This window comes from Chlamydotis macqueenii, chromosome 26 (genome assembly GCF_036417535.1).
Source record: "Chlamydotis macqueenii isolate bChlMac1 chromosome 26, bChlMac1.mat, whole genome shotgun sequence".
In the NCBI taxonomy this organism is placed as follows: domain Eukaryota; kingdom Metazoa; phylum Chordata; class Aves; order Otidiformes; family Otididae; genus Chlamydotis; species Chlamydotis macqueenii.
This window is the reverse complement of record NC_141581.1, coordinates 2787980-2810158: the sequence shown is the minus strand read 5'-3', so window position 1 is coordinate 2810158 and position 22179 is coordinate 2787980. Positions and strand designations below refer to the sequence as shown.

Genomic DNA, 22179 nt, shown 5'->3' with positions numbered 1-22179 from the left:
GGTCTGGGGCAGAGGGGAGTGACTTGGTTGTAAGGCTGCCTTTGGCAATGGTAATGGGACAGCTGAATCTGTAGGAGCTAGCAAACTCTCCCCGGCCTGACGGTGATCTTTTGGTGCCTCTAGAAGATCCCCAGGGTTCATTAGCACCAAAATATCTGCCAAGAGCAGATGGATATAGCAGGCAGCATCAAAGGTCTGTGTTATCTTTTGAACTGCTGAATCAGTTTACAGCAGGGGTAGGAGAGCCTTGCCTGCTGCTCGGTGGGTATCTGAGCTGGCTCTGGTCAGGGGTTTACAAAAGCAAGGTCCTGGGCCTCCATTAGCCCTAAAAGCCAGCAAGTGAGGCAGGAGGGTTTAGCCTGGCTGTCCTGTTCATGTCACTCGTCCTGCCACTCCAGCACGAAAATGCATCCTTGGCCAGGGTGTCACACACTGGAGAGGCCGTAGGCAGCTTTGGCTATGACCTAGGGTACAGAGATGGTGATGGTGGAGAGGGATCGGCTGGAGCCCTTGCTGTGCTCCGGGGCAGTGCTGTCTGTTGCAGCTCCATGGTTGCCCTCATTCTTTATGCCTTGTAGCTGGTGCCTTGTGCTCCATATCAGCTGTGCCCACCCCCTGGCACATCCCTAGAGCAGGCTGTGGATCTGGTTAGACTCCGGAGGCCCAGTAATCCCAGGGCAGCCACCTTGATCCACACAGTAGCTCACAGTTTCTTTGCATGGAACTGTTTGCTGCTTGTGGAGATGTAGGTTGGGCTAGGGGAGTGCTTGTAGGTTGGGCTAGGGGAGTGCTTCAGACTCAAGAAGTGAGATTGGATTAGCACCTTCCCTAAGGGAAAGCAGAAATGGGATACCCTGGCTTCCTGCAGCTTTGTGTCTCTTGCTGCTGATGGTAGATAACATTACTTTGAGTTAGCAGCAATCTGCTCCAGTCACGGGAACAGCATCGATTTACACAGACCTGGCCCTGGAATCGATCTGCATTTTTATCAGCTCATCTCAGCTGAGAGGACATGTTTTGATGCTGTGGAGGAGCTCTGTTCTGGGATTGCTGCTGTTGGTTGTCTCAAGGCCTCAGGTCTTCTGCTTGGTCCTGCAATATCGTGCACCTGCCTGCAAAAATTTAGAAGGATGTCCTCCAAGTTACAACTCTCCCAGGGGACTGCAGTTTGCCTGGGCTGCCCTCACACCCAAACTTTGCAGATGTGTTACCAGCTGTGATGCTTTATGGAAGTAGACCAATTACAGCAAGGTTTTGCCTTCACTTTTCTCCTCTCCCTCTGCTGCTTCCATTTGCCTCTGAACTGTATGCGTGGAGGGGATAAATCCCAGAGCATTCAACTGCCAAAGGCAGTGTTTGCTCTTTTTCCTGTGATATTCCTTAATGAAAGCAATTAGCCCATGTTGGCATCTGAAAACTTCATTCTCCTTTCGGATTTATTATTGTGTAAGGGTGCCGAGTTGGAGAGCACTTGTCAGTCCCATGGCACAGGAAGCTCTTAACAGGCTGTTTCATGTAGGGCCCTGGCTATGCAGTTCGTCTGCTGTGCCCCCTCCAGATCTGCCCTTTCCTGGCTGCTATTTTCTTCTCGCTACCTTCTGAGTTCAGCAGGAGTCACTTGGAGCTGGACTGAAGCCATCACGGTTGCTGTTGGAATAGATGAGATGGTCCTCCCCAGTGGAGAGGTCTGAACAGACCTGTGAGCCAGCAGCAGGGCTGGACTGTGGTCCTTAGCACAAGGACAGATGCTGAACAGCCCTCACCAGGGCATGTTCCTTCCTCCTTCTCCTGCCTGCCCACAACAAGTGGATCTCACCAGAGCAGAGCAGAGGGGCAGAATGCCCTCCCTCGACCTGCTGGCCAGGCTTCTTTTGATGCAGCCCAGGATGCAGTTGGCTTTCTGGGCTGCAAGCGTGCATTGTCAGGTCATGTTGAGCTTCTCGTCCACCAGGACAGAAGAGATTTTGGTTGGTGAACTGAGGACAAAGAAAGGGTCTGACCACTATCTTCAATGGGCAGGGGTATGACTGGCAAAAGTTTTTGCTTTTACCTCAGGCCAGGCTGAGCTAAGGGGCGAGAAGGCACTGTCCTTGCTAAGAAAAGCATCCCGTGCCATTCCTTGTTGCCTCTCCTGCGTGCTCTTGCCTGCTGGCAGATGGGAAGCCCAGAGCAGCGAAAGGGGATGGTTTCACATGCTGCCATTGCTGGAACGGATACTCAGAGCAGATTCGGGCAAAGCTTGAGCTACCTTGCCAAAATGGCTTGAATAATTCCAGTCATTCAGGAGGTGTTTGATCTGGAACCATGTGCTGATGCAAAGGGCTGAAGAGGGACAATGCACTAGTTTAAGGCTGCCTCCCTTCATGTTAACTGTTTCTCTCTGAAACCGGAGCTGCAGTTGAACACACTGCCTGGCCAGCGCCGGGCATTCGGTGGTGACACTACTCTCTGAGCAGGAGGCTTCTCAAGAAATAATCCTGTTTCAGCCCAAGTGCAGACTCTGCCCGGCTCCAGCTCTTCCCCTCTGACTGGAAATGTCTCTTCCGCATAGGGCAGTGCAGTGCAGCCCTGTCTGCCTGCATCCCAGGCAAAGCAGAGCCAGCTGTCCTCCCACCAAGCAGACTCAGCGCGGTTTGGGATGGGATGCTCCTCTTGCAATTGTTATCTTCTTCCTGGGTTGTCACACGTTCCACCAGAGCTTAGAAATATGCTTTGAAACTGGGAAGCAATGTAGAAGGGTGGGATCAGGCAGCCTTGGCAGTTTTTTCCTGGGTGGCCTGGTTCCCTGCCTGAGGTGCACACCTCTGCCATCTGCCCTGTGTGCCCTCAACATTGCTCCCACCTCACCAGAAAAAGCTGCAGGACTTGAGAGAGTTAAGAAGGACCAGGAGGGCTGGTAGAACAAGCTGAATCTGATTAGCAAAGAAAGGGAGTGAACTCTTCCCAGTACCTTATAAAGTGATCAATTGTTCTTTGTCTGCTGGGAGAAGATGATCAGTTTAATTTGGAGCTAATGAGATTTAGGTTAGATATGAATGAGATGCAGATTGGCAATTTGTTCTGGGAGAGTCCCCTTCAGCTGCGTTTTAACAAAGCAAGTGACTGTTCTGAGCATCCTTGGACTTCAGTGCTGGGGGTAGGTGGTTTTTGGAAGGCCTCATGCTTTCACGAGTCCAGGACATTCCTTGTTTAAAAAACTTCCTACAGATAGCCCTAGGGTAGCTTGTTGTGATTTTGTTGATGCCAGACCCACAGTGCTGCAGGATGGCAAGGCAGCTGGGTGGGCTGGGGTGGGCAATCTATCTCTTTCATGTTTACAGCCAGCCTGGATTCTTCTGGGGAATTCAGCTCTGTCACCCACAAAAATACCCAGGCACCATTATGCATGCTGTTGCACGTGAAGGGTGGTAGGCAGAACAGCAACCCAGACAAAGAAATAATTAAAAATCACTTAATTGCAGCAATGGGTTCCTTTGGAGTAGCATATTTGCCCATTTGCTAAATAATTCATAGGAGAGCCTGGTAATTAAATGCTAAAGACCTGTTTTGCTCAGCATTGTTTGTACTTGTATTACTATTTAAATGCAAGAAATTACCAAGTCATTTAATTGCTAATGAAAAATAATGCAGTTACTTATCATCTTACAAGAATTAGTCAGCATTTCTGTGTATTGTTTTCACAGCATAAACACTGATGCTCTTTTTTAGGCAGTTATCTGGTAAACTTATCCCTGTATTTGTGCTGATGGAAGGCATGTGCCACATCTTTTTTTTAATGACTATTAAAAACAGGATGAAAAATGCAAATTAAATAAAAAGAAAAAGCAGCACAGGCTGCCTGTGGAGAAGGCCTAGCTTTGTTCCCCATCTTCCTCCTTCATTTCCCTGCAGAATGTCCCCTGGCCACCAGCCCTTGCTGCAGCAGTGCTTACCAGCTCTCTCACCACATATGGCCTTGGATGGTGTGTAATGCATGCATGAAGGTCCTGGAGAGAAAGTGGTCCCAAGTGTCCAAGTTGTCTTCAGGTTGGGAGTGACAAATAGGCTAAAAAGGCATTTTCTAATCCCAGAGACCTGAGCTTGTTGGGGAAGGCCCTGGACAAGGCACTGAGATGTGCTGGGGTGCTCTACATTGGGCAGAGGCATTAGGAGGATGAACTGGATATAAGACCCAGGGACTGCAGAGCCCAGTCTTATGGAAGACTCTCAGAAAGAAAAAAAAAAACCCTGGGCTACTGGATCAGATGAGGGATTTGCATGCAGATCAGTGGTGCCTTGGTCTGAGCTGTCCAAGGAGCAAAAGTCTGCGTAGGCATACCAGAGCACACATGTACTCATCGGGCTGTGTGGCAGGGAGCGGACGTATGTGTATATAGAATCATAGAATGATTTGGGTTGGAAGAGACCTTCACAGGTCATCCAGTCCAATCCCCCTGCCAGGAGCAGGGACATCTCCAACCAGATCAGGTTGCTCAGAGCCTCATCCAGCCTGGCCTTGAACGTTTCCAGGGATGGGGCATCCACTGCCTCTCTGGGAAACCTGGGCCAGTGCTCCACCACCCTCAGTGTAAAATATGTTGAGGTGGGGTATGTACTGCATACGTGTTGCATGCCTGCATGCATCTGGAGGCTGTGTGCATGTGTGATGTACGCAGTGAGTGCTCTGGGTGTGCTGGGGGGGTGGTTTGGAGCATGCAGGTGCCGTTGGGGGTGAATTTGGGTATTGGGATAAGAGACTGTGTCTCTGTTGGTATGCAATCCCCAAGAAATAAAAATTGGTTCTCAGCTCTTCTGAAGGGAACTTGAGGGATGTGGTAAGGTCTTGCTTTGATGAACTCATCATTAAATATTTGTAATGAGTCACATGCTCCCAATCATGAATGCTTACTCAGTGTCAGTTCATTACCCATCTTCAAATGATTCACTCGTAGCTTTTGATACTGGGAGGGCAACAGGCTGTATGCACAAGGCCAAAGCAAGGCTGAGTCCCTGCAAGATGAAGTCTCCATGACCCGTTTCTGAGGTCTTCCATATACCTATGTGCAGACACGGTTGCTATGAGCCGCATCTGCTACCTTTGAGAAAAAAGGGAAAGTTCATCTCTTCCTAACTTGGGGTGCTGTAAGGCTGACCCGCTCAGGGGTCGGCCATACCTACAGGGCATCCTCCCCATCTTTGGTGGACCCAGTCCTGACCTAGAGTCTCCAGGACACAGTGAATTGGTGTTAGTGCTGGAAGAGGGCTTGCATTTCCTTAGAACTCTATGGATGAAAATTTCCTGACAATATTTTCATCAGCATCCTGATGTTTTGGTCAATATTTTCCTTGAGAAAATGTTAACTTTGAGGAAAAAAAAAGCTGTTTTCTTTTCTCAGTGAAAACATTTGGTTTCAAATGTTAATTTAGACAACATTATGTTAATTTGTACAATGTTTAATGCTGAAGTGAGGACTAGTTTTGTTCCTCTTAACAATGGGAATGTTTCGTTCTGGGAATCTACATGTGGAAATGTAGAAAGCCTATCAGGCTGATTTCACCGGGATATCTGAGGACATCAGCCCTGTCCCCAGATGTATTCCTGTCCCGTCTTTACAACTCCTCCCAGGTTCAGAGGTGTTTAGAGCAGAGAATACAGGTATCTGCAGCACAAAGAGGGGCCTGGAAATGGCTCTGAGCTGGCTAGGGCTCCAATTTAGTGAGGGAATCAAATAATCACCAGTTTCTGTTAGGCTGGGTCTTTTCCTTCTGTTAAGTGATAATCAGAAATCTGAGGTGATGCCTGTCTTTTAACTACTGCGTGCAAACAATTTTTGCAAAAGACAGTTTCCTTTCCACCCTCTTGGACTCTGCCCAGCACAGAAGTGACTGTGACTCCTGGAAGGGGTAGGAGAATTGGTTCCAAGCACAGCGAGGTGTGCTGTTGTTTGTTGTCCCACAGCAGTGGCATTTCTGGAGGCTTTAACTGGTTGTCAGAATTCTTGGAAATCAGTCCTTTAGCTCTGGCACCCTCTGCCCTTTCTGCTGCTCCTTCATTTCACTCTCCAGTGGAGCTCTTCTCTTCATCTGTGTTTTGGTCGATGGGTTCAGCTGACACCTGCCCTACATCACACAGCAGTTGGCCTTCATCTCCTCAAGGGCATAGAGCTGACTCCTGGCCAACATGTCCACCAGGACCTCTGTGTCATTCGCTGCAGATCTACCTTCCAGCCATTCGATCCCAGTGTACGGTGTTATTCTGGCTCGATGGCAGGACTTTGTATCTGCTGAGGTTTCTGTTAGTTCTTTCCTTCAGCTTTCTGAGGTTTTGAGGTTATATCTGTACCAGTATTGCCCTGTGAAAAACATCACTTCTAATCAACTGGCTGTTCCACTTAAACAATTAACCTCTGAGTTCAACAGTCCATGCAATTTTTCACCCACCCCACTGTCTACTGTTCAGCCCACATCTCCTCAGTTTGATTTCCAGGACACAATGGGATATGGCCAAAGATGAACCTTCCATATCTGCATTTCACTGAGATTTAGCCCAGTTGGTGATGGTATCATACCACAGGTATCCCATGTGGTATTGCCTGGCTGCTGTAAGAACCTGTGTCGGATCCAGTGAGATTTAGGGTCTTTGAGCTGGATTAGGACTTTGAAGATGCCTCTGAACACGCCCTAACTGAAAAGACAACCGATGGACTTCATTGGGTTGGGTTGATGCTCTTCTGGAAGGACACCAAAAGCAGAGGATGGGTGGTTGCTCTGGGCTGGACACTTGTGCAATGTATTGAAACAGGGTGAGAAATAGGTCTCAGAGGTAACGACCACAGGTGGACCAGCACAAAAGACTCAGCTGGGTTCTGCATTCTCCTCGGTGATCAATGGCCTGTAAGAAAACTAAAATGTGACCTCTGAAAAAGAAATATCTGGTGGCTGTAAAGACTGAGAGCTGTATGTGTGTAATTAAGATGGCAGTTCAGTGATATAGGGAGTTGGATTGCTCATTCAGCAGGTGCACCCAGTGTTCTGGTTTTATTTAGTGAGGTGGGGCTGTGGTGGCAGCTTCTGTAGGAAACTGCTGGGAGTTGTTTCCCCTGTGTCCAGTGGACTTGGCCGGGCCTAGGGCGGACCTGCTGCTGGCCAAGGTGGAGCCAATTGGTGACAGAATGTTCCCTGATAACACCTCTGCGATAACATATTTAAGAAGGGGAAAACAGGGGAGAAAAAAAAAAAAAAGAGAAGATGTGAAGCAGCTGAGCAGGGGCAGAGAGGGGGAGGTGCGATTCTTGTGGGCCTTGCACCCCTTACCCTCTGGCCTCCCGCTGGGCGGTGACTGAGCCCGACTCAGCCCAGCCTGGCTGAGAGAAGTGGAGAGATGAGAAGTGAACGAGATGTAAAAAAGATCCTGAGAGGCATCTGCCAGCCTGGTGTGAAGAATTTATTGAGAGGAACGGCTGCAGACGCCAAGGGCAGTGCAGAAGGAGGGGGAGCAGTAATGCAGCTCCTGGCTGAGGTTCCCCTGCAGCCCGTGGTGATGGCCATGGTGGAGCAGGTTGTCCCCCTGCAGCCCGTAGACATCCATGGAAGAGCAGAGATCCCCCTGCAGCCCGGGGAGGACCCCACTCCGGGGCAGGTGGAGGCCTGAAGGAGGCTGTGGCCCGTGGAGGCCCCGCTGGGGCAGCCGTTCTGGAGGGGCTGCACCCCGTGGAAGAGATGACCCACGCCGGAGCAGTTTCACGAAGGACTGTGGCCCGTGGGAGGAACCCCACGCTGGAGCAGAGGAGGAATGCGAGGAGTTCTTCCCCCAGTGATGAAGCAGCAGCATAAAACAACGCGTGATGAACTGACTGAGACCCCCATTCCCTCTTGCCCCCTGTGCTGCTGGGGGCAGAGGCAAGGAGGTAGAGATAATGTTAAGCCCAGGAAGAGGGAGGGGTGGGGGAGGTTATCTCGTTCCCTGTCTCATTTTCCTGCTAGTTTTAGAAATAAATGAGTATTTTTGCCCAAGTCGAGTCTGTTTTGCCTTAACAGTAACTTTAAGGATCTCTCCCTGTCCTTATCTCAAACCTCGAGCCATTTTTCTTGTATCATCTCTCCCTATTCTCTCGGAGGGTGGGGGGAGTGAGAGAGAGACTGCGTGGTCTGGTCCCGATCAGGGCTGAACTATGACAACCCAGCCAGCGATGTGTGCTTTCTTAAAAATAAGAGGTTTGGGGAAGCAGGGTGAATACTGAATGGGATCTGGACTTCAGTGTGTGTCTGTGATGGACACTCTGATGAGATCCTTGGCTGGAGAATGGCAGTCTTGAGCCATAGCGGGGCTGTGACTTTACTGCCCTTAGTCACCGGGGCTGATCAGAAAGATGTTAGTAAGTTGGAGTAAAGTCAGTGAAGAAAGTGAATGATGAGTGAAGATGGGAAATGGAGGCTTTACAGTGAAACTTTGTGTTATCAGAGGTGTCTCCATCACAGGGTACTAAGTTTTGGCTGGAGAACCACCTAGCAAAGCTGCACCTAAGCCCTGTGGCTGAAAGATGAAGTTAAAGAAGCTCAGGCAAAGCACAGGTGCATGTTTTAAGGTTATTATTCAGTTACCAACAGCGCAGGCAGTTTTCAAATAATAAAGCAATTCTTAAATATCTGCTATGAAAAGAAATTACTTTAGGGCAGGTTAAGCAATTCAGCTTCATGACATTCTCCAGGAAGTAAGTATATATGGAAAACAATCTACTGAGTCCTTATTTGTGGTCTATTTAAGCTTTGTTTCGTATTTCTAGCTGAGCTGACAGCTAGTGCTGCTTTTTTAGAAAACAAAACAAAACTCTGTGACACCAGAGGCTTGGTGTGAGACTTCTGTCATCACAAGAGGTATGCGGAAATGGTGAGAACCGGCAAGCCCTTCTTCTCTAAAGGACCTGAAAAACAGGAACCAGCATGGGAGTGATTCTGGGCTTTTGGAGAACCCTGGCTTTGCATTTCTTCCTCTTTCCGTGGGTTTCTTTTTCCCTTGCCAAGCTCGGCTGTGGGCTGAGCAGACACTAGTTCTGCTCCTGCCTTTGGATCCCCTCTGATCTCTGGATCTGGTTCCACCTTCCCCTTGTTCTCCCCTATTTAGAGAGGGCGATCCATGGGAACACTTTTACTGGCATTGTGGGGAAGCTAATCTCCTCGAGTTGCCTTGATTGCACATCCCTCTTGTTCTCATGTCCAAGGTGCTCCCTTGAGATGCAGCCATCTCCCCCTCTCCTCCAAAAAGCTGTCACTGCTGTAGGATGCTTGGGGTCGCAGCTGGAAAGACTGATTCCTGCACTGCAAATCTGTATTTTGGGGCTGGTGGGGAAGATCTGAGGTGAGCATCCCTCTAGAGAGCTCCTGGGAGCTCAGGAAATGGATTTTTGGCTCTCCTTGTGCCAAGCGTGGGCCCCGAGGATAGGACACTGCATCACTTCCTCACCTGCAGTGTAGTGGCAGAGACCTTCCCTGCCAGCACACTCATTAGGGTGTTTTAATTATCAAGTCACTCATTCTAATTGTGTCCCCTGGTTCCTGTTCTGCTGAGATTACATCTGCTTCTCACTTTCTGCGTGCTGGCTTTTCTCCAAGCCGCTCTGCCGCACATATGGAGCACGCACAGGGGAAATTCACCCAACAGACCAGGGAGTGGGATGCTTATCGCCCTTCTGTATGGTCCCAGTAGGGACGCAGCCATCCTGCTGTAGTACCAGCAGACCCTCAGGAGAGATGCAGCTTCTTCTAGACAAGGAGATCTTGCAGGTGCTTTGTGTATCCAGCACTGAGACAAAACTAGGGATGTTTCTTTTCCTCTCTGACCATCCACATTTTCAGTTCCACTGCTACAGCATTGTCAGCTAAGATGTCAGCATCTGTTTTATGCTCCTGAGTGCCTTAGCTTTGCTGACAAAGGTTCGGAGTGCAGGCTGCTCTCGGACATTGAAGCTGGATAATGGGGAAGCAGCTCAGTGTAGAAACATCCAAACCTCCTGTCTGCTACAGGTGGTTGAGATGGGGCTTTTGGGTTGTTTCAGGATCTTCTGGGTAGCAGCCATTGTCAGCATCTCTGAGGCCTTGTAGGTACCTGTAGAGACCCAGCGGTGTCCAGACAAGCGGCTGTGTGTAACCACTGCTGGCACACCGGAAAAAATATTTTTATGGTGAGGAGATTAGGGTTCCTGTGCTCAGGTCAGGATGTCCTCAGGATGAGGAGAACAGCCTGATTCTAGCTGAAATATTTCCCTGCCAGCCTAGGACAGTGTGCTTGAGCTACCCTTGGCCTTTAGATTTAACAGCACTTCACCCTCTCTGCTCCTTGTTCTCTAGTGAGGTTTTTTAGACAGCAGTCATTACCTCTCTGCTGTTTTTTCACTAAACTGAGCTCTTCTGGTCTCTTATCCTAAAACTTCACATCCCACTGATGACCTGCACAGCTTTCCCTGCATCCAGCCCTGTTTGAGACCACGAGCCTTGGACAACCTTGGCTGCGGCAACCATGACACAGTGGAGTTCAAGATCCCCGGGACAGCGAGGAAACTATGCAGCAAGCTCTCTGCCCTGGACTTCAGGAGGGCAGACTTTGGCCTCTTCAGGGATCTGATGGGCAAAGTGCCGTGGGAAGTGGCCCTGGAGAGAAGAGGGGCCCAGGAGAGCTGGTTGATATTCAAGGAGCACCTCCTCCAAGCTCAGCAGCACTGCCTCCCCATGAAGAACAAGCCAGGCAAAAAGGCCGGGAGGCCTGCGTGGATGAGCAAGGAGCTCCTGGACCAAATGAAAGTAAAGAAAGAAGCTTATAGAGGGTGGAAGCGGGGACAGGTTACCTGGGAGGATTACAGAGACGCTGTACGAGTGGCCAGGGATCAGGTGAGGCAGGCTAAAGCCGTGACGGAATTGAATCTGGCCAGGGACATCAAAAGCAACAAGAGAGGCTTCTATAGGTATGTCGGGGACAAAAGGAGGTCCAAGGAGAATGTAGGCCCTCTCTGGAAGGAAATGGGTGACCTGGTTATCTGGGATATGGAGAAGGCTGAGGTGCTCAATGACTTTTTTGCCTCAGTCTTCACTGATAAGGGCTCTTGTTGCGCCACCCAAGCTGTGGAAGGCACAAGCAGGGACTGGGAGAATGAAGAATCACCCGCTGTACTGGAAGAGCAGGTTCGGGAACATCTGAGGAACCTGAAGGTTCACAAGTTCATGAGACCTGATGAGATCCACCCGCGGGTCCTGAGGGAACTGGCGGATGAAGTTGCCAAGCCGCTGGCCATCATATTTGAAAAGTCGTGGCGGTCTGGTGAGGTCCCCGATGACTGGAAGAGAGGGAACATAACCCCGATTTTTAAAAAGGGGAATAAGGAAGACCCGGGCAACTACAGGCCGGTCAGCTTCACCTCTGTGCCTGGCAAGGTCATGGAGCAGATTCTCCTGGAAACCATGCTAAGGCACATGGAGAGCAAGGAGGTGGTTGGTGACAGCCAACATGGCTTCACCAAGGGCAGGTCGTGCCTGACCAATTTGGTGGCCTTCTATGACGGGGTGACGGCATCGGTGGACAAGGGATGAGCAACGGACACCTTCTACCTGGACTTGTGCAAAGCTTTTGACACTGTTCTGCATGACGTCCTTCTCTCTAAACTGGAGAGACATGGGTTTGATGGACGGACCACTCGGTGGATAGGGAATTGGCTGGATGGCCGCACTCAGAGAGTGGTGGTCAACAGCTCAATGTCCAAGTGAAGACCGGTGACAAGTGGCATTCCTCAGGGGTCCCTGTTGGGCCCGGCCCTGTTCAACATCTTTGTTGGTGACATGTGTGGTGTACTTCTCCAGGCTGCTCCGTAGGAGGTCCTGAATACTAGTGCTCAGGCCCGTCTCGTCTGCCCTCCCAGGACAGGGACACGCAGAGACGGACACACAGCATCTAGCTCCGAATGCCAATTTATTGCTGCGTTACGTAGCCTTATATACCATGTGCCACCCGTACACCCGACTGCCCCGGAAACCCATGACCTCCCTAGCCCGCCCCCTCTTGCCCCTGTTTGGCTTTCCCCCTTCTTGTCCCACCTCCCTACTGCCCCGCTTCTGCTATCCTATAACATGGACAGTGGGATAGAGTGCACCCTCAGCAAGTTCGCTGATGACACCAAGCTGTGTGGTGCCGTCGACACGCTGGAAGGGAGGGATGCCATCCAGAGGGATCTTGACAGGCTGGAGAACTGGGCCTGTGCCAACCTCATGAAGTTCAACCAGGCCAAGTGCAAGGTCCGGCATGTGGGTTGGGGCAATCCCAGGCACAAATCCAGGCTGGGCGGGGAATGGATTGAGAGCAGCCCTCAGGAGAGGGACGTGGGAGTGATGGTGGACAAGAAGCTCAACATGAGCCAGCAATGCGCCCTTGCGGCCCAGAAGGCCAACCGCATCCTGGGCTGCATCAAGAGGAGCGTGGCCAGCAGGTTGAGGGAGGTGATTCTCCCCCTCTGCTCTGCCCTGGTGAGACCCCACCTGGAGTACTGTGTCCAGTTCTGGAGCCCCCAACATCAGAAGGACATGGAGCTGTTGGAGAGAGTCCAGAGGAGGCCATGAAGATGGTCAGCGGGCTGGAGCACCTCTCTTATGAGGCCAGGCTGAGAGAGCTGGGGCTGTTCAGCCTGGGGAAGAGGAGGCTCCAGGGAGACCTTAGAGCGGCCTTCCAGTGCCTAAAGGGGGCTGCAGGAAAGATGGGGAGAAACTTTTCAGCAGGGTCTGTTGTGACAGGACAAGGGGCAATGGTTTTAAAATAGAGGGAGGGAGATTCAGATTAGATATTAGGAAAATTTTTTTACACTGGAGGGGGGTTGGACTAGATGACCTTTGAAGGTCCCTTCCAACCCAATGATTTTATGATTCTATGTTTCGGACCTACACACACTTTTCCAGACAATGGTTTGTAAAGCCTTACCATTACTGCTTCTCTCATCTCATTATCCTGATCCTTCAGATCCCCTCTTCTTTATGGTTTAGGCTCCTTGATGACCCTGTGATCTTTCCAGTGATGCTGAAGTCTTCTGTGACCAAACTACTGTCTTCCATATTTTTTTCAGCACCTTTCTTATTTGGTTGTGTCTGGCCAGTAATAGAACCCAAATGCAGTCACTCTTCAGGAATGGGCTGCGAGGAACTCCATTAGAAACATCTCCACATGCTCCCTTTTCAGCAACCCCCTCACATCTTCCTCTCTGCCTGAGCTGACAGCTCATCCTATTTCGTTCACCATCACCTCCGGCCTGACTGCAGATTTCTCACCATACAAGTGCTTTGCTGAAATCCTGGTAGATGACATTAGTTGGAATTTCGTTCTATAAACAGTGAACTTATTAAAAAGAACTGTCAGCTTGCCTGGCATGGTTATAGTCTGTTAATGCTGCAGCATTTTATCTTATTGCACATATATGTCTTTACTTTGTTCCCAGTTTACTTTAGAAACCTTGGATGTGGTTGTAGCTGGGCTATGTGGAGCCTGTAGTTGCTTGTGTATCTGGTGTTCTTTCTTCAGTCCAAGGAAATATATTTACTGTTCTCCAGAAAGAGGAGGAGAGTAATCAATAGCCTGTAATCACATATCCTGGCTCAACATAGTCATTAGCAATCCCAACTAAAGATTCCTGACTTTAAGCACTGGTTTTTGAAGGGAGATGCAACATAGATTACCCAGTCCTGCTGATTAAAATGTGTTAGAACTCAGACTGACGCTCAGCTTAACCAAGCTGTTCCCACTGGCCCAATGCCTGTCTCTCTCTCTGAACTGGCGTCCTTCTCCTGTGCCCCTGGCTCCAGCTCAGGTTCCTAGAGTGGTTAAGGTGAATGCACGAGCCATTCTCTCTGAAACCCAGTGAAGCCAGGACATCTGTGCCTGCCATGACCCAGCTGGTCCACCTGCCAGTGAGGTTTGTCTCTCCGGTGATTTCTAGGTAAACTGAACCAAAATAAGGCACCTTTGTTGAACAGCTTTTCACTATGTCCAGACTCTCTGACTCTTCTGCCATTGGTATTTCTGAGTTTCTGGGAAAAGGAACTGTAGCCCATAGAGCTATAGCTCTCTGGTTTCTGGAGCCCACAGGACATTGTAAGCAGATGTTGGGTGGATGTGCTGAACCAGAGATTTTCCATGGGCAGGAGGGAGAGCCAGAGGAGCCTTGCAGGAGCAGGACCATCGCTGTTGGGAGAACTGGGATTGTTTCTTAGCTCCTCGAGCACGTTGCTCTATAGATCAAGGCCCTCTTGCACGATGATGCTTTGATAGGCGTGTTCCCCTGGCATCAGCCCTCACTAATGATGCCCATGCCTCTGGGTGGCGTGGGCAGCTGCAGTCCCTCCAGTATCTTTGTGTTAGCCACCCTCCTGCTCCTGGAATAGATTCCCAAACAAAATTGGGTTATGATGCAATTAAGACTCAGGATATGAATCAGTGATTTAAGGGGCGGGGCGTGTGGGGGTGAAATCTAGTGAGGGAGGTGGCAGTGATCCCACACGGAGCTCTGCTCACTGTTAAGGCAGAGTAAATGCTATAGAGACCGTGGTCAGATAGGAGCACCTGAACTCTGCTCTGGAGCTGTGCCAGACTACAGCCAGGCGATGAAGACCACCGGGCTATAGCAGCGTGATTAGAAAAGCTGTGCCATAACCTTGCGGTTAATGTCAATGCGGTTAATGTTGATACAGTTAAGGGACGTTGCGGGTACCATGGCAACCTGCACTGGCCACAGGCTTGCTCTTGGAGTCAGGATGCTGCAGGAGCCAGCAGGCTTAGAGGTGGATGAGCTAAGAAGGCAATTGCACTGGTGAAGTGTCAGGAGGGGTGCAACAGGCACTGCACATGGGTTGATCTCCTCCAGAGGTGGCTTTATCTCCCCACTGATGTGGCCCTGCTTCTCGTTCAGGCATGGTTGTTCAGTGTTTGAAGATAAAGAGGTGAGAGTATTGCACTGGATAAGCCTTAAATGGATAGACAAGATGATGGGAGAGAGGGGCAGCACAGGCAAGTGACTAAGAGGGAGTGGCTTCTAGTGTGGAGAATGTCCACATGCTCTCCACTGGCAATAGACTTGTGATTTCCCCTGTGACATTAGTCTTCAGGGTGGTGGATAGAAGTGTCTCTGCTGTGCCTGAAGGAAGATGCTGAGGTCTCTGGTTTTATCAGGATACAGACAGGAAATGACAGGGGAGCACAACTGCCGAAGCAGAGAAATTAGCATTAAGATCTTACAGCGCCTGTGCTCTTCCAGATTGCCAGCACAGCCCCAAGGAGCCAGCTTGGCAGTCAGAGTCCCGATCTACAGAAGCAGTGACTGTGCATCTTGGTTTCACCGGCAAGTTTAATGAGGCTGAGTGCACCCATCCAGGGCTGGAGCTCCCATTGCCTGGGGCTGGGTGACCTGCTGCTCCCCATGGACCCAAAACTTCTTGTTCTTGGTCAGGGCACAGCAACAAAAGCTTAGCATCTGCCAAGGTTTCTCCTTCTCCTGGGGAAATGGCTAATGAGATGGTGAAGGGCTGTTGCTTTTCAGAGCAGATGTTCACTGGGAGCCAAGGAATTGCTGAAGTCATTTTACACAGCCCTGCTCAGGGACATGGAGGTTAAGGTCAGGAAGCAATTTACCCATTGGTCTCAGCCAGCCTAAGGAGGAAGTTAGCTGTTTTTGTACAAAAATGGTGGAAGATGGCATTTATAGGGCATTTCCATGCTTATTTGTGGGTCCTTGCTGGAGATGACGCCAGCTCCAGCCCTAGGCTGAACACTTCTCCCGGTTCTCATCTCTGCACCTCTAGGTTCAGCAGGGATGGATGATGGAGCTGTCAGTTTCAGTGAGATGTTGCCACAGATTGTAACACAAAGCCTAGTTAAAAGCATAAGCTTCCTCACTGAAGGCCTCAGAAGTACTGCTGTGAAGGAAAGATTCATTAAATTGTGCATGGGTTGATCACGTGTCTTGCAAAGGCTGGCAAACTATCCTGAAGGGCTGGAGATGGCTGTTGTCCAGTGTGCCAGCAGTTAAGTTCAGTGAAGTCTCAGAGAGTTGTTGCCCTGACCTCGGAGCCCAGATTGCAAGTCAGAGAGTTGAGGACAGTGAAATAAATGTACGTAGTCCTGGATGAAATATGCCTGGGGAGCTCTGGAGCTGGGTTCTCTGGATGTGGCCAAGCTGTAGGCATGAAGAGTGTAAGTGATGTGTAAGACGCAGATAACATTTCCTGATTTCCAGCTTGAAGTTGCACTGAGCTGATTTTTTGCTGCCTAAGCCCTTCCACCTGCCCTTTCCTCCTTTCATTCCCGAATAACAGACTCTAGAGGCATCTCAGTTCCTTCACGTCAAAGCCAGAATCTGAATTAATAATATGCTAAGAAAATAAAGATAGTTCAACAGACTTTAAATCAAGAAGAACAGTGTGTTAAAGAGTTTGAACAAATCACATTACTTTGTGTGCAGTTTTAGGGCTAGTAGAAATAAATCTCCCAGCGATTTATTGATGGTGACAAATTCTTTCAGAAAGAGCCTGCTCAGGGAATGCTTCTCTTTATCACTAGACTCTCTGCATAAATTATTTAGGACCAGATTAATGTGTCCCAGTGAAGGTGTTGACAGAATTTGTGTCCTGGAGCCTCCATGTCACCTGGGCTGACACATCATTTGAATATATATGTTGAAAACCATGTTGCTTTTCAGATGCTCCTCCCTTCACTGTTGTGTGGGTCTGGGCTTGACAGAACCATGTCCAGACCCAGGCAGGTGGGTCTCCCCAAGTGGAAGAGGATGGGTCAAAGGCACAACTTGTCTTGGACTCTCCATGAAATCAACTTGTGTAGACCCATGTAAGAAAAGAGCAACTAGAAAGCTGCAGGATGATGGCTCAGTTGCTGCCAATGCGTGTCTGGCAGAGCCAGTCACCAGGGCTTTCCTCATGTGGCTGATGGGACCAAGAACTTGGTTGATATTGGGCGCCCATGTCCTCCAATGCTCTTCCTGCCTCTGCATAGCCAAAACTCAAGGCAGGACTGGGGCTGGAGGCACTCACATAATGCTCCAGCATGCCATCAGGCATGGAGCTGGCCAGGGAGCACCATTGCATTTGCTCTTTTTTTTTGTTTACCAGCAGGTCTATCAGAAAACCACCCTGGCTCGACTAGAAAATAGCTCGTTTTGCCTGAAAGCTGAAGGAATTTGTTTCAGAGGCTTGTTGTCTGCAGCCGTAGATTGGTCTTGCTAGAGCTCCTAGTTCCCCCTGTTAGTGAGCTGTCTGGAGAGACTTCAGGAGTCTTCTCCTAGGGACTCACGGTCTGGATTTTTTCCTTATGTTTGTGTTGCCTGACCTCTGGAATCTATTGCTCCAGGACCTCTTTCGCCTTCTCAGCCTCCTTTGGACATCCTCCAGCCTCTCAGCCTCCACCCAGCATTCTCATCCCAGCCCAAGACAGACTCCTGGGCAAGGACCCTCACCCATCACATGAGGCGCGCAGGGAGATACATGGACAGCTTGGGGCAGCTGTCCATGCTGCTCTAACTGGTGCTGAGCATTTGATGCGGTGTCTTAAGCAGAAATGGGGAGGTAAACTCCATCTTCATGAATGAGCTGGGCTGCAAGGCATGAACTCTACTGCGGCTTGTAGATGCCTGTTCAAGGTGGTGGTGGAGAGCATGTGTGCATCCATGGTTGTGACAATGAGGGAGAGGGAGACTCTGGAGTTCCATCAAGAGGTGCCCAGGTTCCTGCATGTTTGGGCTGCAGGGACCCAGACCCAGGGAACCCAGTAGAGATGTCCAGGGAGCAAAATTCAGCCTTCATCTGCTTCAGAGCCTGGGCACAGAGGTCTCAAACTGGGCACTGCGTGCCTGCCCTCATACCTCTATTTACATCTACCCTCTGGCTTAACAGGGAGGAAAGAAGAGAAGTTAATTTATTACTGCAAATGACTTTGAAGTAATTAATTGATCTTGTCAAAAGCAAGGGATAATTCCACGGCCATATAATCCCAGCAGAAGGATACTTCTTGTCCCTTGACTAGGCAGCTTTGATAGAGCTATTTCACATGCTGAAGTCAGGAAGGGGACATTTTATTTAATGATTCACAATAATTAGAGTGAAGCAGGCATGCTCTCTTTCTGCCCCACAGCACAGCAGTAGGCGGGTGTTTTGTGCCAGCCCCATTCCCCATCCTGCCTGCAGGCACATGGTGGGGTCTCAGGAAAGGTCCCTGCTAACCAGCAGGTCTGGGCATCTGTGTATGGACTTGGTTGGGACAAAACGGAGCTGGAAATGAGAAGATTCCTGACCATCCAATGTGTGGAAGGAGGATGAAAGCAACTTCCCATCTCAGGAGGAGCAGAGCTGCTATTTCAAGGACTTTAGCAGATCCATCACACAACATGGACATGCAACAGGGCTCCTGCGGCTCTGTCTTCCTTGGCAGTCCTGTGCCCTAGATTTGGGGTAAGAAGATCAGGTTTGCCCTCATTTTCCCATCTCTTGTAGAGCCAGGGTTGCCTAGTGGCTTCTGTTGTAAAATCATATATTGACTGCTTGTTGCTGTGCCCAACTCTACCTGTTTACAAGAGCTTGCTGTGGATCTACTGTAGGGTACTTTTTTTTTTTTTAAGAAAAATTTTGTCTTAAATGAAATTGGAGGAAATGTTCCTTCCTGTTGCAAATAAGACCTCTGTCTTTTAGAAGAGAGCCTGAAACAAAACATAGTGATGAATACCTCTTCGATGGCCCGTGTTTGTCCATGGGAAGAAAATGTCAGTTCATACATCTGGCGAGATGAGGCTGAAACCAGCAATAAATTCCTCCAAAACCCCTGTCTGTCCTCACCCTCTGTCCTGAGGGGATGATTCTCCAGTGCTCCTGGAGCTCGAGACCACCAGAGGAATTTCAAAGGGGTTTCGCGGTCTTGTAGTCCAAACAGGGCTGGATGCAGCATGTGGAACCGCAAGGCCAAACACTGAAAAAGAAAAATAAGCAGAGACATTGAGCAGCTGCCCAGGCATAGGAAGAATAGTGAGAGATTTTGCCATTAATTGCTGTATCATAATGCTGCTGCAGAAGGGGGCCTAATTGAAGTGGCTGAGACAACCTTCCGGCTGGAAAATCTCAGCTTTCAAGCGGCTTGACCTTGCAGCATCAATCATGTGTATTTGGGGACTTAATCCCACAACTGCCAATGACCTGACCAAGCCCTTGGCATTGCTGCTGGATGAGGAGAGCAGAGTCACATCTCTGGACATCTTCTGGGGTGTGCAGGAAGGGCTTCTTTGGTTTTGGCTATGTTGAGTCCAAGGGATCTTTTCCCCAAGGAGAGCCAAATGTTTGCTTAAAGCCTGGTCTTTGTCTGGTGACAGCTCCAAATTTGCATCCCAGCCTTGGGTCGGGCACTTACACTGGCCCCATGAGCCCTTGTGCTCTTTATCTTGATTATTGGCAGTGGAGCAGTTTATCTTCAGGAGAATTATATGGACCAAGCTGCACAAACTTAGGTGATCAAGTAGGAGATTTCGGTAGCCCATCATCAATAGTCTGGTCCAAAGCCAGCCATCCAAGCCACAGCAACTTGGCAACAAATCCATCCTGGATTTTTTTAAGACTAATTTAAGGGAGCAAAACTCTTCAGCAGAGCCTGCTGTGGTAGGACGAATGGTAATGGTTTTAAAATAGAAGGAAGTAGATTCAGACTTGATAGAAGGAAAAAAAATTACACTGAGGGTGGTGGAACACTGTCCCAGGATGCCCAGAGAGGTGGTGGATGCCCAATCCCTGGAAATATTCCAGGCCAGGTTGGACGAGGCTCTGAGCACCCTGACCTGGCTGGAGATGTCCCTGCTCCTTGCAGGGGAGTTGGACTGGGCTTTAAAGGTCTCTTCCCACCCAAACCATCCTGTGATTCTAACTATGTGAGACCTTTGAGATGATTTGGTCTCACGCAATGCAAACAGACAGGGAACATACAGGCTTGGGGCCTAGGGCAGATGCTCTCACCACCTCTGGTTTGCGCTGCCCTTGCCTGTTCACCTTCCAAGACACAGCTGAGGAACTGTGTCCCCGAGCCCTTTCCCTGGCATGACTCACTCCTCTCCAGTTGCAGTCCCTGGCTGCACAGGACTTGGAGATGACGCTGTCATGAACTCTACCGGTGCTGGAGTACCTGAAGGACCATGGTTCCTCTCCTCCCCTCTCTGCAATGGTTGAGGGATGTCTTGGTAGCTGCTGGGGCCAGGAGGCTGCACAGGGAGAGGTCACAACTCTTGCAGATATCAAAGAACAGGTCAACTATAAAGCATCGTTCACATTATCCAGAATAACTTTGCAAAGCTGGACTTGGCTTGCAGGAAAGAGTAATGAGGTGCAATTCTCTGCTTGATCAGTTGCCCTTACGGAGCAGTCAGCTGCTCCCGAGTGCTCTGGATAAGCCCGGAAAGGACACACTCTTTTTGTCGCCCTAGCATGTTGAGAAATGTGTCCTCAGCCCTCTTTCCAGGAAAGGGGATGGGAGTGTGCCACGAGCCCAGCCAGTCTGAGGGGATTAAGGAAGGGCGGTGCATCTGGCCTAGCTCTGTCCTCCCCACCTCGCTCCTTGGCAGCCTGCAGCAGCTCAGCACATTGCCTTCAGACCAGGGAGAGGCAAGAAGCTTTCCTGAGCTCTCCAGCCCTTGCTGCAACCCACTCTCACAATAAGTCAGAAGTTACTTTTTGTAAATTGCCATTGTCAGTTAAATCAAAATCTTTAATTGGTGAAACCTGCATGAAGAAAGAATGCTTTTCATTGAGCCATGGGCAACTATTTTTGCCTTGAACTGAAGCATCCAAGTGTGCGTTTGCAGTCACTGTCCTCAAAGACAAAAGCAGTCATTCCCTGCCACAGGGTTTTACCCAGTGCAACCACTGCAGTATTTTACAATATCACTTTGTCAGCACTAAAAAAAAAGTGCTTAGATCTCTTTCTGAGATTTATTGCATTTCATAGGTGAATAGATTTTTTGATTAGAGAAACACTCTGCTTTTTTTTTCTTTCAAAAGTGCTGGGCTGAGTGGTGCGATAACGCAGAGGCTGAGACTCATTTAATTATTGAGTCCTTTAAGTCCAGGCAGAACAAACTCCCTTTGCTGTCTCCATGGCTCAATCAGTTTAGCAGAACCTAAAGCCTGGACCACCCCTCCGGGTGCTTTGCTGGGGCAGTGACTGTGTGGGCTGCGGTGCGGGATTCAACCCCTGCTCCGAGCTGCAGGCAGGATCGATATTTGTGAATGCCGGAGTCCCCCATGTGCCTCAGGGAACCTGCGTCCCAAGTTTCCCTGAGGCTCATCCAGGTTTTTTTTTTCTGTTGTAAGAGGCAAAATCTTCAGTGGAAGGATATCCTCCAGCTCTGAAACCCTTCCAAGAAGCAAAGGCAGAGCGGGAAGCTCTCCACATAGTGATTCCCCCAGGCACCTACTTTTTAACAGAGGTTTAAGGAGCGGGGAGAGGAATTTCAAGACAAAAGTATTCGAGTAGTTGGAGTTAGGCTTCCAGCACAGACACGGCTTGTCTTTGTCTGCTCAGGGCCAAAGGAAGAGGGTACTGAGCTGAAAAGGGTGAGGATCAGCACAGGATAGCAAATAAAACTAGGGGAAAAGAGGACTCTGCTCTCGCAGCCTGGGATGCATCCTCGCCTGCGTGGGTCGGCTGGGTGCCTGTGCTCATGGGCTGGGCCGTGCTGTGGGACACATGCGACTGGCGTGGAGGGGCTGCCTGGGGGGCTGGGGAAGCTCTGCATCCACCAAAGCTTGGTGGGCCATGGTCCACGTGCGGACTCTGCGTGCTCCAGTGCCGCGTTTCTCTTTGCAGGGCTTTTTGCACCTCCTCTGGCAGCAGGCAGAGGAGCCCCCTGGATGACGCTGTACTTCGGCAGGTACAGGCACGGTGGCACTGTCCCCACTTGGTTTCCCGGGATATAACATTTGGTGGCAGCAGCGCAGCCTTTCCTGGTGTGCGGGTGACAGCCCGCGGTGCGCTGGCTCTCAGCTGTTCTTCACAATGCAGTCTGCCTACCGCACTGCTTCACTATTTTATGTCTTTATTTTTTTAATGATTTTTTTTTTTTAATGTTTCCCACCTGTCTGGAGTGTAAGTGGCCAGTTCAAGCAGTGATACAGCCAAAATCTTTACCTCCACTCAATCAG

The 22179-nt window shown here is 49.8% G+C and overlaps 1 protein-coding gene across 4 annotated transcripts in view; it reads left to right on the top strand.

Moving 5' to 3' along the window:
- CTXN1 (cortexin 1) overlaps positions 1-22179 on the top strand; it is a 46468-nt gene that overhangs the window by 12309 nt on the left and 11980 nt on the right. The window contains exon 1 of one of the 4 annotated variants that reach the window (XM_086767537.1): positions 4006-4026. The exons of the other annotated variants lie outside the window; for them this stretch is intronic. The gene's annotated coding sequence lies outside the window, so the exon portion shown is untranslated. Of the gene's footprint in view, positions 1-4005; positions 4027-22179 lie in introns of those variants that run through there. 4 annotated transcript variants of the gene reach the window in all.